Here is a 16,992-nt window from a genome sequence, read left to right on the forward strand (position 1 = left end):
TGCTTTGTCTCCTAAATGCATAACCTTTTGGCTTTCTTTTTAATAATTGTTGACAACTAGCTCGCGTGACAGCACTGAACACAAATACCACTGATGATGATGAATGGATGGAGGAATCTGGGTTGCATTGTATTGAAAGGGTAACACATTATGTCTATGTAATTGCTTCATCTCCCTTAGGATAGACAAAGTTCAAAGAAATGTGAGCTTAGATGACTCACAAGCCATGTTCTTTGGAGTTTTCAGAATTCATTTCTCTAATTACATTAACCTTTTCTCCCTTCCTCACTCATCACATGTGCCCTCGCTCTATAGGGCATCTTGACAGGGTGTTCAGCCACTTAACTCTCCCACTTTTATTTATTGCAACATTTTCCCAAAGACAAAGCACTTAAAAACACTAAAGTGGCAGGAAAACATCCATCTGAAACTGGGCTCTCAATATTTTTGCAATGATAATGAGTTTAGGAGTTTCATTTAAGTATTATTCTTTCAAATTTAATGGTAATGTGGCTTATCATTATGCTAATAGAAGTTTTGAAAAGCTATACCAATTTGATGTTTTTCAGTTAACAAGTGCATAGGAAACTAGTTTTTGGCTAAAAACTACCTTTGAGAAGCCAAATTCCTGGAGTTCCTGTCGTGGTGCAGTGGTTAACAAATCCGACTGGGAACCATGAGGTTGTGGGTTTGATCCCTGCCCTTGCTCAGTGGGTTAAGGATCCGGCATTGCCATGAGCTGTGGCTCTGGCATAGGCCGGTGGCTACAGCTCTGATTCGACCCCTAGCCCAGGAACCACCATATGCCGCGGGAGCAGCTCAAGAAAAGGCAAAAAGACAAAAAAATAAAAATAAAATAAAAAATAAAAACAAAAAAAAAGAAAAGTCAAATTCCTAAAACATCTTTGTTAGAATGGAATTCCAATTAATATTATTTTCCAAAAAATGAGGTGTTCAACAAATGGCCATCCACACACTTCTTGAAACTTTCCTTACCTTGGAGCTTGCTGCTATTGTAGAAGACTTTGAACATGTAGATGATTCCTTTTGTTCTTGAACTGGAATGTGAATGATACCATAGACCATACCTCTTCCTTGTGAATATTCTTGGAATATCTGAAACCTGCTATTATTATATGCCCTCTTTGGCAAGCTTCTGTCTCATTTCATGTGGAATGGTCACTGGACTGGACATCATTATGGCTAATATCGTAGACATCTTGAGCCTGGTAGTGTTGCTTGTGAACTCTGACACCAGATAGATGAAATATATAAGCATAATCTATCAGTCAGAGTAGTTAGAATACAGTGGACCATTTACCTCCTCTCTGCTGAATCATATTTTTCTTTGCCAAAATCCTGGGGTTGTATTAAGCTTTTTAGAAGCAGTTTTATTCACATTCATAGCCAGATTATTACCAACTAAAAACACTTGTACTTTTTCATATAAACAATTATTAAAAATCAGTCCCTCCCTTACCTATTCTTTTTTTTTTTTTTTTTTGTCTTTTTGCTATTTCTTGGGCTGCTCCCTCGGCATATGGAGGTTCCCAGGCTAGGGGTTGAGTCAGAGCTGTAGCCACCGGCCTACACCAGGGCCACAGCAACGGGGGATCCGAGCCGCATCTGCGACCTACACCACAGCTCACGGCAATGCCAGATCCTTAACCCACTGAGCAAGGGCAGGGATCGAACCCGAAACCTCATGGTTCCTAGTCGGATTTGTTAACCACTGTGCCACAATGGGAACTCCTCCTTACCTATTCTATTCTACCCTTTGTTTTAGCAAATCTGAAAATCTATTCTACTGGCTTAACTCTTACACCATGCTCAGGGCATCAAAACATAATGGCTAGGAGCATGTACTTTAGACCCAATCTACCTGAATTCAAACCTTAAATCTACCCTTTCCTTGCTAAGTGGCCTTGGGCAGGAGACTTGAAGTTCCCCATCTATGAAAAAAGAATTAAATGAGCTAATATGTATTAAGTACATAGAAGAATGGATAGAGTAAGCATTAGGCAAGGGTTTGCAGCTATTATTCTATGTTTAGCTGTTTCCCCCAGCATTGTCTCATCTGGAGACTAGAATACCATAATTTCTATTCATTAAATCAAGTAACTGATAAAAATACAAATAGGAGAGCAGCAAGGAGATCCACAGAACTCCCCTCAGATTTTCCTTTAAGTTTTGAGTTCTAGAGTAGAATAGACATTGCGTAGCTTTCTGTGTTGAATATTGGAAGAAGCAACTTCCTAAAATTATATAGTGATAGCAGCACAGCAGATCCAGCAATGAGGGGGCCATAAATTACCCTCCTCATCTTCCCAAGACTTCCATGACCTAAGGTGGTACAGAGAACAGTTGAGAGTTTCCATAGGCTCTGAGTGGAATGTGGTTCAGAGTGCGCTAGAGAGAAAGCAAGATGTACACCTATCCAGGATGCCTCAGTGTGGATAAGGGATGACTATCAGAAAGATACAGTGTTGATAGTCTGCCACTAAAGTTAGGATTTAGCTGTTTCTCTATAGATTGTAAAGGCAGGGGCAGAGTACAAGCTGGGTTGGTGGCTACAGACCATCTCATTGCCAATGCTGTGGCAGCACCATGTCAGAAGATTTACTTCTGGAACAAAAGGCTAGTAAGGGGAACTGTAAATCAAGACCTAAAAGCTCCCTGCCCAGTGATGCCTTGAGGCTTTTGCAAGATAGACCTTCCTGATTACATTTCTTGTATATATGACTTTTTCTAAAGCATTGTGAAACCACAAATATATACACTGCATAATTAAAGACCCCCCACACACACTCCATGTTTCCTACCACCACCTCTTTTAATGTGATAGTGCTCCCTGATCCCCTTACCACCATAAAATGGTTCGTGTCCTCCTAGTATTAAAGTGAAAAGCACAAATTATCTAACCACTGTAGATGAGGTGACATACACAAAGACATCATGTTATCCAGTTCTACTGAAATGCCTTTAAACATGAAACAGTTTGCTTAATCATTCCCTATGATCTTTATCCTTTTAATGTGGTATAAACCACTGACTCTCAACTTTAGGGGTCACCATATCCATTCAGATATGATTGTTTAAAAGTAACCCTATCCAAATTTGTGTAAATAATATGTGTTAGTCACAGGAAGGGAAGTCCAGATGGAAGCCAGGCTTCAGGACGTGGTGGAACCAGGGGCTCAGCAATGTCATGAGGACTCCAGTTCTTTCCATCTCTCCACTCTTCCCTCCACAGTGCCAGACTCATCCTTTCACAGTTGCAGACTTGTTTTCAGTATGGGCCACATGCTTCCTCAGATACGTGCATTTAGAGGAAGAGCAGCTTTTCTCTCTCAAGAGTCAGGAAAAATGCTCAGTGATGGGTACATCAGGTTTATTTTTTCTATTCTCTCTAATTTTAAACCAATTATTGTAAAGAGTTGTGGGGTTATCCTTGGATCAAGCACACCTCCCTAGAGCAGATATTAATTCCCCAAACCATATTGCTGCTACACGGTGGGGGAAGCCATAGAACGGGGGAGTTGACTACCAGGACTGCTTTTGCTGAATCTGAAGTACACAGTGGAGCCTGTTGCCAGAAAACACAAATTATATCTAAATTTTCATGCCATTTCAGGGGTCTCAGGGCCTCCTGAAGCACACTTACACCTCCTCTAGGAGTCTAGGAACCTCAAGGTTATAAACTCAGCACTGACCCAAGTGCAGCCCTTTTAAGAATCTGCTTTTCTTCTTCTTACTCTGGGGCCCAAAATTGCCACCACTCTCCCTTTGGTCTCCAGAGAAGCAAGGGCATCATGTACATGCCAGGATGCTTGTTGGACTTAACCTGATGTAGGAAATCAACTCCTTCAGGTATGCCAGCTTCATTCTTTCTCCTTCCTTTCACATCTGCTTTTCTTCCACCTCTCCACACACTCCATAGATCCCCAAGCATGGAGGCCCATCCAGTTTTCAGGTCACATTTACCCTTCCCATCTTTTTGCCTTAAATTCCTTCTTAAAAATTATTTTCTTAGTGCCTACATTCTGCATTAAAATATCACAACTCCTAAAGTTCAAATTGATTAAACATTTAAGGTGGAGCAGGCCTACCAATATGCACTTGTGTACATTAAATTACATAATCTCTTGACAACAACTTTATAGAAAAAGCATTATATGCCTTATTTTAAGGTGAGGAAGTCACTGTACAGAAAGGTTAGTTAGCAAAGGGCAGAGTTGGGATCTGAACACAGATTTTCATTTAACTCTAGGTCATACGTTCTTTCCATAGCTCCCTCACATTCCTAGACTTTCTATGCTACTCTTACACCTGTTTCAACCTCAGTTTGGGGACATGACAAAAAAGACTCCAAATTGCCAAAGGAGTCTTTGTTAAGTACCTCTTAGCATTTTAAATATTTAAAGTCTCACATTTACATTAAACCATGAAAATATCAGTTCTTGATCCAGAGTTCACTCTTCAAATTTACAATTGTTGTATGGGAGGGAGGAATTTCATCCTAGCTTCATAATGGATGCTCTCAAAAAAGGGGCCTTTTTTTCCCCCACCAATCATAAAATTTAATCTTTTTTCATTTCCTCTACTTCTCAAAAGGTCTTAATCTGACCTAGTAGTCTGAAATATGTGGCATGTGTGATTTTTAAGCAAAAAACACAATCATTTTCTGTCCTTTTTTTAGCTCTCTCTGAAACTCTCCTTTAGCTTTTCTAACCTCATTCATGGAGACCAGCCATCTTCTCCACATTCCAGTCGGGGGAGTGGATTCACAGACAGAAACAATCTTTCTACAATGCTGTGATTATGAAGAGAGACAGAGCTCTCCTTTCAAAGCCCCTTGCTTTCACACTGCAGTTCTGTGATGCTGATAACAAAATCAAATAACCTTCCTTTTCTTGAGTCAGAAAAAAACCTTGCTCTTTGCAATGTGTAAAAATAGCAGCCGCAAAATTGAATGTGACACAATGTATGTAGGGCTGGAACAGAAAACTGAAGCTTGAGTATCTTCACAGTCTTGAGACTAGATTGTTGGAATGACAACTAAGAGAATTGGCAGGTAAATAGGGAAAGGACTGGGGTAATGTCAAAAGAATTTAGCAACTGGCATGGTAGTTGCAACTGTCAGAGCAGATGCAATCCTTAGGCCTGATACAGGGCCCTAGAAGCCTACAGCCAAGCCAAGGGCCTCCTGTTTAGATGCTGGAGAGTAGGGAGGTCTGGAGAGCTATGGGGGAAGTGCCACAGTGATGAGGGTGCATTGGCTACTTATCTACTGGATAGAAATATCTCATACACAACTTCTACCCTTAAATGTATAAACGGTAGGTGATCAGATACCCCAAGGTACCCGGGACAGTCCCAGTGTATACTTGTCATTCCAAGTGTCATTATCAATAGTTCCTTCTTAGAGAATCACATTTGGTCTTTGTGTCCTTGTATTAGGATGAGCAAATATATATATATTTGCTCTTTAGGGCTGCACCTGCAGCATATGGAAGTTCCCAGGCTAGGGGTCAAATCAGAGCTGCAAATGCTGGTCTACACTACAGCCACAGCAAGGTGGGATCCAAGCCACATCTGTGACCCACACTACAGCTCAAGGACGGATCCTTAACCTATAGGGCAAGGCCAGGGATTGAACCTGCATCTTCATGGATCCTAGTTGGGTTCGTTAACTGCTGAGCCATGACAGGAACTCCTATATGATATATTTTAAAGTCCCTATGGTCATCCTGATAAAAGGACACAAAGACAAAATATAGTTCTTCATAAAATTTCAGGCAAAGGAATATGCTGACATCCGGTAGGAAGGAAAAAAATGGTAACACAGAGAAAATATTCTCACTCATGCTCAGCAAAGACTGTAACTATATGAATGCCAGTCTTCTGGACTCAAGGGAGTCAAGGACACAGCCAAAGACAGCCCAGGATAACAGAGCTGCCAGCAGTTCCCATTGCCAAGACTCCAGGAAAATTAAGAGCTGGGAGAAAGACAAACTACAAGGGGAAACTTGGCAAGGGAACATCTTCAGCTACAATAAGCAAAACAAAAGACAACGCAAAGAATGGCCTGGGCTGCTTTGTTCGGCCTTGGCAACTGTGCACCACCCAGAAACAAGGGTGCCATTCCCACAGTCTATGATGCCAGTGCTACTCTCTAGATTGGACAGTACACAGTCTACATGCCTCAAGAGTAGTATTATCCAGCTTCTCTGTACCCACAGGGAATATCATTTTTAGTATATTTTAACATGGGATTTTCTAAAACCCATACAGTCTGTTCAATAATTCAAATGGTTTGTTCAGGTTATGTGCCAACACTTCCACGATATCAATTACTTAGCAACTGTGAAGAAAGGTAATCTCTCCATTCTATCATCAAGGAACAAAGTATATCATAGACTACAATGAAAAAATAAGGGAGATAAAGTGGTGAACAAAGGTTCATTAGGGATTCTCCCACACTATGGAAAAATTCACAAAATACACGTTCTTATCAGTTTACAGGCCTTATCACTTCCTTCGTATAACATTCTTTTGCTTGACAAGGATCCTTGTGCAATTAAAGATTATCACACGTAATATGGTGGGCAAGGATAGTCAAGGAGATTGCATTTATTAGAATCCTGATATTGTTAAAACAGGCATCTTTCAAATCATCAGGGTAAATAAATATGTAGTAGTATATTCCAAACCCTCTCACAGACAGTGGGTACAAATGAGGAATTCATTTACATTAATGCCCCAAATTACAATGTCTTCAAGTCTCTCTTTTGTTGTTAGAATTAAATGGAGAAATACATTTTTTTTTTTTCTCTGACAGAAGGGTCAGGTGTCTCTGAATTAAAATGTAAATGAGGGATTGCAATGATCTAAAATGATGTTTTGGCAGTTGTCAGAAAAAAAAAAAGTATAGTTTATACGGTAGCTAGTAACTCTTAAGATCATAACTTACATGCTCCTACCTCTATGCCTTTGTCTGTGACATTATCTTCTCTGAGAGTGCCCTAACCTTTCAACTTACTGAAATCCTGTCCATCGTCAGCCCTCCTCTATGAAGCCTTCCAGGTCTCTCCAACAAAATGCAACATCTGCACCCTCTACATCTACACCTATTTTGTGGTATGCACTGGATTCCACTGTGTATCACATATGTTTGTGTGCTTGTCCAGTCATCGCAAATAAATTTTCTGAATGAATGAGAGAGCCATCTTTACTCATATTTATATCTTACTTTAGTGTCGAGGAAAGTATGTTAAACATATTAGAAATTACTTATATTTATTTAATTATATAAGGAAATAGGGAATAACAGTCTCACTGTAACTCCTCAGCATCCATGAAAAGGGCTGGCATGCCAATTTACAACATAGTCTTCTCAATACAAAGTCCTCTTAGAGTATGTTCATTGTGGACCTGCCTTGTTTTATTTCAGCAGGATTGTGGTACTTCCCTCCCCCCATACATACACATCAGTTAGGATTGCATTTGGCTGCAAATAACAGAAAACTGAATATGTAGGCTTTATTAAATAGGAGTTTATTTTTATTTTTATCCTGTAACATGGGTTTTAGGACAGAAAGTATTTGCAAAACTTGGAAGTAGAAGGGTGATGCTTAGACTCTAAAGAAGACAATTTTTCAAATTTTAGATCTCTCAATCTAAAGAGTCACAATTTTTTCATCCATATATTATTGATTCATCAAATGTTTAAAAGTCTAAAATTTTTAATTTTTCAAATATTAGATCTTTAAAGAGTCACAAGTTTTTCATCTATACATTATTGATTCAGCAAACTTTTATTGAAAACTTACTATGGTAGCATCTACTAGCAGGAGACACTAAAATTAATGCGAAATAATCTGTGATCTCTGGCAGCAAATGATTCAGAAACTCAGGATGTAAGTATGTATGTAGGATGACATTCACAGTTATGACAGGCCTGAATCAAGATAACATGATCTTAAAGGAATGATCTATGGATCATTCACAGTAGGATTTAAGAAGAAAAAAAAACCAAGCTCCCAGAAGGGATTCTCTAAAACCTTTAACTTATGCTAAGAGAATTCAACAGTGTAAAGCAATATTTGTGATTTACAATAACTCTCCTTAGTTTGTTTCATGACTTTCATTTACACTGTGGGAAAGCGTGGATAGACGTCATGCCATTGGATATAGCAAACCAGCTGAGAGCATGAAGGAGGGGAGGAAGTGGAGCAGAGGAGAGACACAGCATGACTTTTGATAGAGAAATTGTCCCTTTTGGGGTTATGGTAGGGAAGGGTTATTCTAAGATCTACCAGTGGCTGAAATGAAATGTTAATATATATTGACAGAATGTTGTAAATTGACTATACTTTATATAAGAAGAAAAAGAAATGACACCAGGACCCAGTTTATTTTATCACAAAGTTCTTATATGTTTCATTAGAAAATTTCACAGTTTTATGCTGCCAAATTGCTCATGAAAAAGAGCCTGCCACTTAGATTGGCACCAAGTCAGTACCTGCTCTCACTCACCTAGGAAGTGACTGTTAAAATGCAAATAGGGCATTGGGACTCCAGGGATATGGGATGAAAGTATCCACTGACCAAGCCGGCTTTGCTGAGACCCACAACAGGCCCACGACAAAATTTGAGCAGCATGGTACTGGCATGGGAGGATGTTGTAGAACCTCAGTAAATTTCAGAACATTTCATTTTATTTTATAGATACCCATTGTGGCTCTGTCTTTGGAATTGTGAAAGCAGGTGGGTGAAAGGGCACTAGAGTTCTGAATTCAATATGTAGGCATTCATTTATTTACCACCTCCCCACTCCATTTTCATCTCTGATTCTTAAATTCTAGCCCTTCTGCCTGTTAGTCCCTCAATTTACAAAACTCTAGCCCTGGCCTTATTGGTACATACCTAATTCTCCTAATGTCATTTTAACATCATTCTGGGGAAGGAATAAACAATTGTGGTCAGTCCACTATTTTTAACTGGAAATTAATCTCTCAGATTCTTCAATCCCTTGTGGGACTCCTGATGTAGCAGACTAGCTAAAAGCATGGAGAAGAAAAGGAGATTGGACAAATGAGAGACACAAGCATGACCTTTGACAGAGAAACTGTCTCTTTTGAGGATTATGGTAGCAAAGTCTTATTTGAAGATCTTTGAATGTAGCAAAGATGAGCAATGCCAGTACATTCTCTGAAAAATAAATTCAACCCTGTGCAACTCCAGAACTCCGGGCTTGTGCATCTTTCAAGATATTCAAGACAAATTTCTTAATGAACTTTTAGAAAATGCAAGATATAAAATAGACATTTACTAGCACGGTTTTTAAAATAGCCATTTGTATCAAATTATAATTTTGTAACAATAAAAAATGCACTTTTATTAGGTACTTGTTGCCTGTTGGTAGCAGGCTTTGCAAAAAATCTGGGCCACCAAGTGTTATGAGAAAAATTCTCAGAAAAATATGGAGGCAATGTAGTCAAGCGGAAAGGCCATGATCGCTCACATTAGGCGGGCTTGGAGTCTCAATCCAGCTGAGTCCTGACCTCATCGCTGAATTAGTGTGTCTGTGTGTGAGTAATTATACTTCACTGAGATGACACGAGCCATCAATTATGACATGTAAAATGCCTAGCAGAGGTAGATGCTGACTAAATGTGAGTGCCCTTCCCTTCCTCTTCTGGCTGGGGTCCCTGAGCATGTGAAGTAACCTAGCGTTAGAGCACATGATTCTCCAGCTGCTATAGGAGAAAACCTCATCCTGGTCACAAACAGCCTTCTGACGAATCCTGGTGACAGGAAATTTTGTGCAATTAATTCCTACCATGAGAAAGCTGTACCCACTGTGACAGGCAAGCTGCTTGCTCAAGACAGAGGGGCCCATTAAGCAAGCACCACATCTGACCTGTTGCTGGGGTTTAGACACTATCTGCAGCCTGGCTTGCTGCCCATTGCTCCTGGTGGCTGTGAATCAACATTGTGACAGAGAGGGCACTGGGTCAACTACATTCCATTAATGGATCGAAATGTTTCTTTTAGACTCTTATAGCAAAGGAGAAGGACTATGGAAGATATACAGCTTAGAATGGACATAAACCTGGCAGAAACAGACAAGCAAGGATTTTTAAATGTAAATCTCTAAAAACCGAAGGCCCTAATGAACACACACACATGGTTTTCAGAATTAAATCTTCTAATCCAGTGATTCTCAGTGTTTTCCCCATCACGGCTTAAAGGATGCCAGAGGTTTCCATAAGGTCTTGGAACGTATGAAGACCCATCAGGCGATTCGGTTGGTAACTACCATCTCAGTAGAGTAGATCATTCATTCTGTAGTCTGTAAAATTATGTCATAATTTTTATGTGGCTTGTTTTTAAATCAATTTGGAAACCTGATGGAGAAAAAAATGACATTCATTGCATAAGGTGTAGATTTCCTAATTTCGTGTTTTTTTTTTTTTTTCTCTTTGCTTTTTCCTTTTTAGGGCTGCACCCACAGCATATGAAAGTTACCAGGCTAGGGGTCAAATTGAAGCTGCAGCTGCTGGCCTATGCCACAGCCACAGCAATGCTGGATCTGAACCATGTCTGTGAACTATACCACAGCCCACGGCAATGCTGGACACTTAACCCATTGAATGAGCCCAGAAATTGAACCCAAATTCTCATGGATACTAGTCAGATTCATTACCACTGAGCCACAATGGGAGGGAACTCCTAAGAATTCTGAGTTTTCTTTACATTTTTTTTTCAAAGACATTTTACATTCTCAAGATATCATCAATGACAGTTCATAGTATCTTCTGAATCCAATTTTCTTATCATTTATTAGCTATGTCAAGTCCATGAATACAAAAAAACTTAGATGGTATTCCCACTGCAGCTCAGTGGGTTAAGGACACAGTGTTGTCTCTGTGAGAATGGGGGTTCAATCCCTAGCCTCACTCAGAGGGTTAAGGATCTGGCATTACTGTGAGCTGCAGTGCAGACTGCAAATGCAGCTCGGATCTGGCATTGTTGTGGCTGTGGCATAGGTTGGCAGCTGCAGCTCCAATTCAACCCCTAGCCCAGGAACTTCCATATGCCAAAAGTGTGGCCATGAGGAGAGAAAAAAAAAAAAGATATTTAGAGGTTACTCACTCTACCTTTCATGAAAGTTAGCCACTTCTTGTATTAATTTGGTTTGGGAAAATAAAAGTGGAGTTTATTTCATATGATAGAATGGAATGAGATTCACAATTATGAAAATGATTCCAGGACCAGGAAAAAAGATCTTGATAGGTAAAGAAGAGCTTAACTTTTCTACACACAGAATATATAAACATAAATACTGGGAAGGAACTCTCAGAAGAGAATACGTGATTACAGATGGGATTTGAGTGTAATGTTTTAACATATCTTTAAACATGGCTCATTTGCTTCATTTTGTTTTCCATTAGGACACAGATGGTGTTAAAATTTTCGTTCTAGGCCATGTATAACTATAATTTCTCTAAATGGACAGCTGCCATAAGCATGCATGAATGGCTGTTAAGAGTTTTTTCATTTGGAGAGAATTTCAATTTAATTATATACACTGTTGCAGTTATTATTAAAATAAAATCTAGGGGGCTGATTCAGCGTGGCTCTCTGCTGGGGATATTATTTTTGTATGTGATCTAATTAATTCCATGCATATGTGATTATCTAACAATATCTATTATGATAGGAGGAATATAACTATGATAGGGAGAAATTTTTTAAGGTTATATATGTTAATAATAGCAAATGACAAAAAACCTAAATTGAATCCTGAATTATCTTATGTTTAGTAGTAGATTTGGGGGAAATAAAAACACTTTCACTGTTTCAAATCAAACAAATGGTTAAATTTCACCATGAGATGAGGATGTTAATATCTGACCATCTCCCAAATGAGACCCAGGTAAACAGGAAACCGTATTTTTTTCTTACTATATCACTTTTTATGGCTTAATTTATATCTTTTACCAAGGCCTTCTCTCACTCTCCATTTTAATCAAGTCAGTAGTATCAAATATACTAATTATATTTATCAAAAATCAATCTGCATAGTCTCAGATCTACAAATGGGAACTAAGTTTAGATTTAAGGGACCACCAGTAAATAATGCCAGGTACATGGTTAGAAAATAGTCCTATTTATTTAAAATTCTATGGGCACTACGCATGTTCTCTTCTTCAAGATTTAAAAAAAAAAAAAAGAATTAGCTAGGTCAGGGAAATTATATTCTCCTTTGTTTCTCTCCTAGGAGTTATCTTGGTCTGCAATCAATCCTTCAGAAAAATCCCTCACATTTTATTTTTGTGCAGTATGTTAACTATGAGCAAAATGATAGTGTATGTCAGTCAAATGTAAAGCTTCTCTTCTATTAGTATTAAAACCTGGTGATTAATGCAGAAGCTCATGGAAAGTATCAGGTTAATCTGAACAATATATCATTTCCTTTCAGTCCACAATCTGTTATTTCACAGACCATGGTTAATAGAATGCCCCAAATAAAAAGATCTGTTTAAATGAAAATGTATAATATATTCTGCATCTCATTTATATCTTATTGTGTTGAAAGACAGGCTAATATTAGCTAGTTTGTGAATGCAATATTAAGGAGATGATATACTTCTTTGTTTTAAAAACCTTAGACATTTCTTTAAAATACTGAATTTCCTAAAGCTTGCTTTTATTTAAAATATTAATTCCTATTTTATTGACATATTAAAGGACCTAAATTAAAATTTAATTAAAGTATCCAAAAGGAATCGTTGAAAGAAGTAATCTGCACATTAAAAAATTCCTATTTCTATTCTCTTCGTTCTTAGAAAATAATAGTAGAATTATGACATTATCATTATCTTGTTCTAGTGTAATAGATTCAGCTGCCAGGATGATTCCAAATCTTCTAGCATGCTGCAACCACCTTTAATACTTAAATAAAATTGTTCAAATATCCTGACTTGTGTAGGGATGATAGCCTAGCTTCTTGTCAAGAAGTGGGGAATGGCATGGAGGTTTAGTTTTCTCCAGACCTCTGGTTTTAGGAGTCTCCAGCTTTCTCTGAATTTTTTATCTCTGCTGTCATTTCGCCTCCCTTTTCTATGTAGAGTCAATAAGCTGTACAATCTGTCTTCTGCCCAACTTGTGCGCAATCCCCCTTTCCCCACAGTTTCTCCCAATCTAGGCTGTGACTATAGGAAACTTAATGAAGAATTTGGGAGAAAGGGGGTGGGGCGAGGTGGCATATGTTGCAAGGGACTAGAATTCTTTATCAGACTATCTCTATCTTTCAAATCATATTTGCATTCCAACCACTGACGAAGTTTCATCATTTCTCACATCTCAGCTCCAGCTTCCATTCACTTTGGTTCACCTCACTGGCCAGCTTTATCTCCTCTGACCTCCCCCACCTCCTTCATGATAAGGTCCCCTCCCCCTCCAAGATCCCATTTGCTTCTTTCACTGAACAGAACTGGGGCTCTTTATCCAGCCCCAGTACATAAAGGCATTGCTGGGCTGGACCAGGGAGGGGGTTGTGTGTGAAGCAACTACTGCTCAGCACAGACACTGCTTTCCCAGAGAGGATTTCTGGAGTCATCAGCTTTAGCTTCCTCTCCCTCCTCTATTAGGAAGTGATTTAGGGATTAAGGACTTAGAATTTGGCTGTAAAATAAAAGGGAGCAGCAAACAATGAGAATTTGGAAGAACTGTCAAACTTTAAGCATATAATGCAATCTAACTACCCTCTGTTCCAGACAAGGCAGCTGAGGCCAAAAGAGGTGAGGAGCTTTGCCGGAGGTTATAGGGCCCTTTCAAGTGCAAGCTGGAGATAACTATTTAGTCCAGGGCTGTTTCCATGAGCTCATGAAACAACTCAATTTCTCAGAAGCCAAACTGCATTTCATCTCTGAATATTTAATACTGGACTGTGTTGCCAGCAAATGTCCCAGAAGAAAGAATACAGGCATGTAGAGCACGGGAGGCATGTAGCTACTGCACATCTAAATCACATCACTGCAAGACTCTAGTGTGTTCACTCTAGTCACTCATGCTAGCCACTCATGTGTAAGTAATCCTCTAATTTCTAGGCATGATGTGGATGTTATGGAGAGCAGTTTTCACATTTTTACTAAATCATTTGCAGCCTCCATCAGAGATAAAATACCAAGCTGAAGCCTTCTGGTTCTGACCCCCAAGAAAGTGAATTGGTCAAATTTCTTACATTCCTAGAAAAATCAAGGCGGTGAGGTGGGAAAGAGAGGTAGAAAGAGAATGACAGAGAGATGGTTGTAATGGAGGAAAAGGCAAATAAAAAGTGATCAGTCAGCCATGTTGCTGAAATATACCAAGAAAAATATTTAACATCATTATCCATTAGTAGAAATACAATAGCTTTCATAATAAATTAGGTTCCTAACACATCTGCCTTAAATTTGTTATAACAAATACCTGAAAAGATAATTCATAGACATTAAGGAAATATGAGTAATAAACCTGAGGGCTAGATTTGACCAATATGACTCACTAAAAGAAGCTTACTAGATAAAGAGAAAAATATACCCAAAACACTTCTATTAATGGAAAAGAAGAAAGTCTCCTCAGCAGAATTCAGACATTTAGCAATAATCTTGCTTGTAAACATTTGTCCAAACAGTCAACAGGACAAAGAAAATGCTTCTGTAAGAACAGTAACCAGATCTTAGGGCTCTGGTCTTTGAAGTTTGAAATATTTCCCCAGAATTGCCACATTCTTCTTTCTCCCATTCCACTGGACTATCACAAAAGTAAATTCTTGTTTGTTCCCTCTTTCTGTTATCCTGCCAAAAACATACACTCACTGATAAAACCCACCAGTGATTCATTCCATAACATCATCCCAAGGTTTCCAGTATAAATGCCATATTAAATGAGCCTCTTCTGCTTTATTAATGCTTAACAGACATTTAATAGCAATGATGGTGCCAATGATGCTTTCTGTATCAGTCCATTAAAACCCAGATGTTTCTGTACCTACAGAAGCAAGGGCACCAGCCCCCAAGTTCTTTTCCTGCATCTTATTTCCTTAGCAGTGGCTGAGCTGGGATTCATTTGGAAACAGAAAGAGTGGGATATAACCATTCTTTTTATAGTTCTCCTTTTCTCTACAGATCAATTCCATTTTCTCTATTCCTCCACTCATTGATTAAGAGAAGAAAGAATGAGAAAAAGAGGAAGAGAGGATAAAAGGAGGAGGAAGGTCTGAGAATTAATATGTAAGTTGAGAATCTATTTCTAAATTCCTTAATAGGAGTAAACAGACAAACACATTAAAATGATACACATCTTAATTTTATTGTATTTTGTATATAACTACCCACGTATTACTTTCCTAAGCTTATCTTCCCCAGAGCCTTCATCCAAAGCACTAATTCACTTACCAGTCAATGAACAGAGTCCACCGTGATTGCTACAAGTTCTAGTGCATGTCAGTGAACTCCTGGGCAGTGAAGACACTGCTCAGTTTGGTTTTCTTTGTTGGTATTATCCCCAAGGGAATCTCTAAAGCACCTATCTTTCTGACTATGTAGGAAGGAGCTGGGACCCAGGCTTTCCCTGTGGAAGCACTTTAGCCTCTGAGTGTCTCTGGCTGCTATGGTGATGGCCTCCTCCAGACTTAACCACTCTGGTCCTGATTAGAATCCTCAGTCCTGAGCTGGCCCAGTCATCTGAGTCATATGGGTTAAAAGTCCTGGACAAGTACTTCTCCCACTGCCTCAGCAGATTTCAACCCCCAACCACACCAAGTCCCAGAAACACAGGAGGTGACAAAGTTGGCAGCATGCAGCCAGTGAGAAAGATCACATAAACTTGAATTCCACTCTACCCAGGCACGGTCCTAGAAATGAGGGACTGTTATATTCTACTGGTATGAAGTCTTACAGGATTTTGGTCATCTCAGAGCAGTCTTCTGTCATAGTTTTTGCAACTCAGAGTGACAATGATCAGAAGTAGGGACAGAATAGAGGCAGAAAGACCTTTAATACTCTCCTACATTCTGGCTGTAGCACACAGACAGAAATAGGGCCTCCACAGGTGTTCTCTAGCCAGAGATTCATACTCCATATTTTCAAGTAAAACCTAGGAAACTGAAACATAAGAATACAAATAGAAATTGTCAAATGGTATCAGTCACCAAGAACTTTTGATTTTACCTCCACAACCCTAATTAGCCCCTTCCTCATCCCCTTCCTGCTGCTGACTTCATTTAGAACCTTTTCACCTCTCTATTCTCCACTTTAATAAGCCTTTAAAAGACCAGACAGTCAGCAAAACAAGGATGAAAACAGAAATGAAAAGGTATGTGTTCCTACCTCTTCTTTTAGATATATGCAGTCTGATCTTTTCATCCTGGGTTAACAAGGAGTAGAGGTGCCTACAGCCCAGTTTTGCCTGTTCCTGGAAGGCTTCCATAATCCAGAGATGACTCCTTTTCCCCTGGAGCAGTTCTATATGGTCAGTAGAATGTCATCCTGAGATCTATAATACCTTGCTCTGTCCAGCTCCTCTGTGACTTCAAGGTTATCCCTCAGTCCTGGAAGAAAGGAGTTGTCCAACAAACAAGATGAGTTGTCTCAGAAAGACTACTTGTCCCCAGATGTCTTAGTGCATGACTGCCTGCCTGCCACATCTGGACATCACGTCAGTGGGCCCAGTACTGGACTCATGGTCTTGTCTTTCACTCCTACTCATCCAAAGAGCTTCCTTTCTCATATCCCCTTGCTATGTGATAGGCTCTGCTTCTGCCAAGAAACCTGAGTATTTTCCCTGACTCTTCCTTACTTCCCACATTTAACCAGTACTGCATTCATAAATATTCCTTGGGGAATTCCCTTTGTGGCTCAGCCGTTAACGAACCTGATTAGGATCCATGAGGATTCAGGTTTGATCCCTGGCCTCTCTCAGTGGGTTAAGGATCCAGCA

The 16,992-nt window shown here is 39.3% G+C and overlaps 2 long non-coding RNA genes across 2 annotated transcripts in view; one reads left to right on the plus strand and one right to left on the minus strand.

Moving 5' to 3' along the window:
- Nucleotides 1-15,284, plus strand: part of LOC110256225 (uncharacterized) — a 686,264-nt gene extending 670,980 nt beyond the window's left edge. Inside the window, exon 4 of the long non-coding RNA XR_014824957.1 lies at nucleotides 15,180-15,284. This is a non-coding gene — a long non-coding RNA (uncharacterized LOC110256225). The remainder of the gene's footprint in view (nucleotides 1-15,179) is intronic.
- LOC146397775 (uncharacterized) lies at nucleotides 7,542-16,603 on the minus strand. Its single transcript, XR_014824958.1, has 2 exons — nucleotides 16,383-16,603; nucleotides 7,542-10,412 (listed from the first exon to the last, which is right to left on the minus strand). It is a non-coding gene; the product is annotated as an uncharacterized LOC146397775 (long non-coding RNA).
- Between the last annotated feature and the right edge of the window lie 389 nt (nucleotides 16,604-16,992).

Source organism: Sus scrofa, chromosome 13, assembly GCF_054392235.1.
Source record: "Sus scrofa isolate SSC_HxYL_T2T_F1_AM1 chromosome 13, Sscrofa_HxYL_maternal_Yorkshire_Landrace_v2.0, whole genome shotgun sequence".
In the NCBI taxonomy this organism is placed as follows: domain Eukaryota; kingdom Metazoa; phylum Chordata; class Mammalia; order Artiodactyla; family Suidae; genus Sus; species Sus scrofa.